We start from the raw sequence: 6,785 nt of genomic DNA, 5'->3' as shown, positions 1-6,785 counted from the left end.
CTGGCAACATCACACCTACCCATAGCTAGCCCTTCTAGCTGTGTACCTGCATGTCCCTAGCCCAACTTCCACTATCAGCCTCCACTGAAGCACACATGCTTAAGGAAAAAGTGTGCAGGCACAGGTGTCTGCAGCTAGCCTCTGCAGCTGAGTGTGTGCACACCACTGTCTCTGACCAGCACCACTGACTGCCCTGGTCCCTAGCTGCTAGATCTAGAGGTGCCACTAAGGAGTCCAACAGTCCTTGCATCCACTGCATACCCCCCCACACTGTGCTGTGCTCACCATGGACCACATAGTTGGTGGACAAAATTGGCCTAAACTGAAGAGACATCATGCTTCCCAAACGCAGTGCCACCACAAGCCCCCATACTTGGCGCCCTGGACCACTAGAACCAGGTCACAGCATGATACAGTGTGCCTCTATTCATAGGTGAAATGCTTCTGTTACTGAAGTCAGTCCATAAAGTCTAGAAGAGTTGACTACTCCTTCAAGTGTGCAGATACATAGCCAAGGCTACAGGAATCATGAAAAAAATCAGGAAAATACATCTCTACCAAAGGAATACAGTAAACCACCAGCAACTGTCCCCAGAGAAATAGAGCTCAAGGAAGTGTTCAACAAAGAATTCAAAATAATTTTTCTACAGATGCTCAGAAAGCTACAAGAGAACACAGATAAACAATTTAATGATGTCAGGGAAACAGTGCAAGAACGAAAGGAGAAGTCAATAAAGAGATAGAAAGCATAAAAAAATAACCAAATTTTGGAGCTAAATACAATCACTGAATGGAAGAATACAACAGAGAACTCCAACAGCACACTTTAACAAACAGAAGAGAGAATCAGTGAGCTAGAAGGCAGATCAATTGAAATTATCCAATCAGAGAAGCAAAAAAAAAAATAATGAATGAAAACGAATGAAGAAAGCCTATGGAAATTATGAAATACCATCAAAAGAAATATTATACTTAACTGGAGTCCCAGAAGAAGAGATGGAGAAATGGCTGAAAGCTTATTTAAAAAAATAATGGCTGAGAACTTCACAAACCTGGGAAGGGATATAGTTATTCAGGTTCATGAAGCTAATAGGTCACCTCAAAATTTCAATCCAAAACAATGTTCTCCAAGATACATAATAATAAAATTGTTTAAAGACAAAGAGAGAATTTTACAAGCAACAGGAAAAAAATTTTCTACAATGAGGGAACACCCATAAGGCTATCAGTGGATTTCTCAGCAATGAACTTACAGGTTAGGAGAGAGTGGGATGATATACTCAAAGTGCTAAAAGAAACTGCCAACCAAGAATACCTTAGCCAGCAAAGTTATCCTTCAAAAATGAAAGAGAGATAAAGAGTTTCCCGGGCAAAAGCTGAGGGATTTCATCACCACTAAAGCTGCCTTACGAGAAATGCTGAAAGGAATTCTTGAAGCTGAAACAAAAGAATGCTAATTACTAACATGAAAACATAAGAAAATAAGCAACACATTGGCAAAAGTGAACATATAATTAGACTCGAAACAGCTTGATACTGTAAAATGGTGATGTGTTAACTAGTTAACTCTAGCATAAAGGTTAAAAAACAAAAGTACCCAAAATAGCTAGAGCTTCAACAATTTAATGGATACACAATAAAAAAAGATTAAAATAGTGACATAAAAAGTATAAAAGGAAAGAGGATTAAAGTATATAGTTTTTGCATGCAATCAAAGTTAAATTGTTATCAGTGTAAAATAGACTGTTATATATATAAGAAGATTTATGTAAGCCTCCTTGTTAACTGCAAAGCAGTTACAAAAGAAGATAGAAAGAGGGGAATCAAACAATATCACTGTGGAAAATTATCAATCCTCAATAGTAGACAGCAAGAAAGGAAGAAAAGAACAATCAAGCTACAAAACATCCAGAAAACAATTAATAGGATGGCATTAGTCAGTCTTTACCTATAGTTTACCTATTAAGAATTACTCTAAATGTAAATGGATTGAATTCTCTAATAAAATGGCAAAGTGTGGTTGTATGGATGAAAAAATAGGACCCAACTATATGATGCCTATGGAGACTCACTTCAACTTTAAGGACACACATAGGCTCAAAGTAAAGAGATGACAAAAGATATTCCATGCAAGTGGAAACCAAAAGAGAGGAGGGGTAGCTATATGTATATCAGAAAAAATAGTCTTTAAGCAAAAAATAGTAACAGAAGGCAAATATGGTAATTATGTAATGATAAAGGGGTCAAGAAGATATAACAATTGTAAAGGATGCATGAACCCTGATGTTCATTGCAGCACTATTTACAATAGCCAGGACATGGAAGCAACCTAAATGTCCATTGACAGAGGAATGGATAAAGAAAATGTGGTACATATATACAAGGGAATATTACTCAGACATAAAAAGGAATGAAATAGTGCCATTTGCAGAGATGTGGATGGACCTAGAGATTGTCATACAGAATGAAGTAATTAAGAAAGAGAAAAACAAATATTGTATAATATAGCTTATATGTGGAATCTAGAAAAATAGTGCAGATGAACTTATTTGCAATGCAGAAATAGAGTCACAGATGTAGAGAACAAACTTATGGTTACCAAGGGGGGAAGGGAGGGTGGGACAAATTGGGAGATTGGGATTGACATATATACGTTACTATGTATAAAATAGATAACTAATGAGAACCTACTGTATAGCACAAGGAACTCTACTCAATGATCTGTGGTGACCTAAATGAGAAGGAAATCTTAAAAAGAGTGGATATATGTATACGTATAACTGATTCACTTTGCTGTACAGTAGAAATTAACACAACATTGTAAAGCAACTATACTCCAATAAAAAATACAATAAAATAAAATAAATAAGAAAGAAGATATAACAATTGTAAATATATATGAATCTACATATATTAAGCAAACACTAACAGTTCTGAAAAGAGAAATAGACAGCAATACAATAATAGTAGAAGACATCAATGCCCCACTTTCAACAACAGATAGGACATCTGTACAAAAAATAAATAAGGAAACATTGGATTTGAACCATACTATAGAATAAATGGAACTAACAGACATGTACAGAATATTCCATCCAAGAGCAGCAGAATATTCTTAAGCACACACAGAACATTCTCCAGGATAAATTATATAATATGTCACAAATCAAGTCTTACCAAATTTTAAAAAAGATTGAAATTATAGCTAGTATATTTTCTGACTACAATGGTATGAAATTAGAAATCAATAGCAGGAGGAAAGCTGGAAAATTAACAGATAGTTGGGAATTAAACAACATGCTCAGTGGACATATATACACTACCAAATGTAAAATAGATAGCTAGTGGGAAGCAGCTGCATAGCACAGGGAGATCAGCTCGGTGCTTTGTGACCACCTAGAGGGGTGGGATAGGGAGGGTGGGAGGGAGATGCAAGAGGGAGGGGATATGGGGATATATGTATATGTATAGCTGATTCACTTTGTTATACAGCAGAAACACAATATTGTAAAGCAATTATACTCCAATAAAGATGTTAAAAACAACAACAAAAACAACATGCTCAGCAGCAATTGATGGGTCAAAGAAGAAATTAAAAGCGAGATCAAGAAATATCTTGAAACTAAAATTGAAGCAATCAAAACCCATGTGTTTCTACAAAAGCTGTTATAAGAGGGGAATTTATACTGATAAATGCCTACATCAAGAAACAAGAGAGGGGAGGAGTCAAGATGGTGGAATAGGAGGATGTGGAATTCGTCACTCTTCACAAGTATATCAAGAATACAACTACAAACGTAACAGTTCTCATAGAGCACCTGCTGAACATTAGCGGAAGACTTTGGACACCTAAGAGGACAAGAAACATCCCCTCACAACTGTCTAGGATGAAAGAAAGAAGAAAAAAAGAAAAGAGGAATCAAAAAAGGGACCAGCAACCCTGGTGGGAAGCTGAAGGTGAGGGGAGGTCCTCACATTCAGAAAAACTCTCTCATGGTGGGGAAATCAGCTGGGACAGAAAAGGACCTTCAGGGGATCAAAGGAGAATGCAGTGGACAGTCTGTAGAAGGCAGGAAAAAATAAGAACTGCATGGTCTACACTGCAGCTCTGCACATTCCAGCCTGAGACATGAGTCACTTGTTGCAAAGGGAGGCTGGGTGCAGGAAATTGGGGTTTGGAGCACGGACCCAGGGAGGGGACAGCTGTTGGGTGTGAAAAGATAGCCTGAAGGGACAAGAGTAAGGAGCTGCACAACCAGGAAAGTCTGCAGAAAAAACCTGGGACACCATAAAAGCAAGGCGTCATTTTTGAGTGGCGTACAAGGGGCAGAACTGCCATTATAACCCCTTTCCCCACCTACCAGCTTCTTCAGCCTTCATGGGCATTGGGAAGGGCTCCCATCTGAGCGGGCACACCCATCCCTCGGGCCAGGGTCTCCTCTGCCCATGTGGGCTCCAGAGGCCTGAGTGCTGCCCATCCCAAAGCCTCCTTGGGCATCAGCCCTGGGCTCCCCTGCCTGGGATGAGAGTCTGCTGATGCTGGCTGGGCTGAGTGCTAAAGCATGGGGTTGGGAGAATGGATCTGGGCAGAGGAGTGCTGTAAGCTGCGCGGATATAGCAGTGGGGACAGGAGTGAGGGGATGCGCAGCTGGGAATGCCCCTAGAGGAAGCATGCACTGCCTGGAAAGTGGGGCACCATTGTTGAGAGGTGTGAGGGGGGCAGGGCCACCACTGCCCCCACATGCCAGCTCCTGCCTCTGCAGGCACTGCCAGGCACTCCCACCAGAGTGAGCATGCCCCAGACCGTTGCAACTGCCTGCTGGTCCCCGCTGCTGCAGGCAACTCATGAACACCCCAATTGTGTCTGCCATACCCCTCCCTGGCCTGAGTAAGTGTGCCCCAAGCAGCCACTGCTTTCACCCACTCACACCTGGGCAAGGAACAGATTCCTGAGGGTGGCACACATGCAGAGGTGGGGCCAAAACGAGAATTGAGCCCCAGGGCCATGCGACTAAGGAAGAGGAATGGAAGTCTTTCCATGCAGCTGCACAAGCCATGGATTAAATCCCCAAGATTGACTTGGTAAATCCAGCCTCTGTGGAATACCTGAATAGACAATGAGTGTTCCCACAGTTGAGACTGATCTATCCTTCATAGCACTGGAGTTTTAGGGAACATACATGTGGGAGTCAAGCCAGGTCAGAGTCTGAGCTGGCCCCACAGTGCCCACAGCAGGTCCAGAGACCTACCTAGAGTTATTGGAGGTCCTCCTGGGAAGGTGGGGATTGGCTGTGGCTCACTGAGGGAGCAATGACACTGACAGAGGAGGGCCCAGGAAAATATTCTTAATTCTATTATTCAGTTTTGTTTGTTTCATTTTGTTCAGTTGTTGCTGTTGTTCCTTTTATTATTTTTTATCATTTATTTTTTAAATATATATATATATTCTATTTTTACTTTACTTGTTTCTTTTCTTGTTTTGTTCTTTCATTTTATTTTTTCTTTTGTTTTTTTTGATTGTTTATATGTGTATATTTTGTTTTCTTCACTTTTCTTGTTTTTTGTTTGCTATCTGTTTTTGTTTTATTTTTCATTTTTTAAGTTTTGTTCGTTAAGGCCTTATTGACTGTTCTCATGTTTGAATTCTTTTGTTTGTTTTTTCTCTTGTTTTTTTAAATTTATTTTATTTTATTCTGTGTGTGTGTGTTGTGTTGTTGCTGCTGTTTGCTGTTGTTTTTGCTCTTTGCCTTGGGTTTCTTTTCTGTTCTTTCTTTTATCTCTGGCTACATTGGGCAGCTTGTGGGCGCTTGGTTCCCCATCCAGGGGTCAGGCCTGGGCCTCTGGGGTGGAAGTGCCAAGTCTAGGACACTGGACCACCAGAGAATACCTGGGCCCAGGGAATATTAATCCGTGTGCATACTTCTGGAGGTATCCATATCAACACCAAGATGCAGCCCCACACAACAACCTGCAGGCTCCAGTGCTGGACACCTCACACCAAGAAACCAGCAAGACAGGAACACAGCCTCACCCATCATCAGACAGGCTACCTAAAGTCATACTAAGATCACAGACACCCCAAAACACACCACCTGATGTGGCCCTGCCTTTCAGAGGGAAAAGACTCATCTCCACACCCCCAAGCACAGGCACCAGTCCCTCCCACTGGGAAGCCTACACAAGCCCTTGGACCAACCTCACTGACTGGGAGCAGACAACAAAAGCAAGAGGAACTACAGACACTGAAGCCTAAGGAAAGGAGACCTTAACAGTAGGTTAGACAAAATGAGATGACAGAGAAATAGATTACAGAAGAAAGAGCAAGGTAAAACCCCACAAGACCAAACAAATGAAGAGGAAATAGGCAATCTACCTGAAAAAGAATTCAGAGTAATCATAATAAAGATGAACCAAGACCTCGAAAATAGAATGGAGGCACAGATTGAGAAGATACAAGAAATATTTAACAAAGACCTAGAAGAACTAAAGAACAAACAATCAGTGATGGAGAACACAAAACTGAAATGGAAAATACACTAGAAGGAATCAATAGGAGAATAACTGAGGCAGAAGAACAAATAAGTGACATGGAAGATACAATGGTGGAAATAACTACTGCAGAGCAGAATAAAGAAATAAGAATGAAAAGAATTGAGGACAGTCTCAGAGACCTCTGGGACAATACTAAACACACCAACATTCGAACTATAGGGGTCCCAGAAGAAGAGAAAAGGAAAGGTACTGAAAAATATTTGAAGAGATTATAATTGAAAACTTCCCTAACA

Source organism: Phocoena sinus, chromosome X (genome assembly GCF_008692025.1).
Source record: "Phocoena sinus isolate mPhoSin1 chromosome X, mPhoSin1.pri, whole genome shotgun sequence".
Taxonomy (NCBI): Eukaryota; Metazoa; Chordata; class Mammalia; order Artiodactyla; family Phocoenidae; genus Phocoena; species Phocoena sinus.
The sequence above is the reverse complement of the archived record's forward strand: the minus strand, read 5'-3'. Positions refer to the sequence as shown.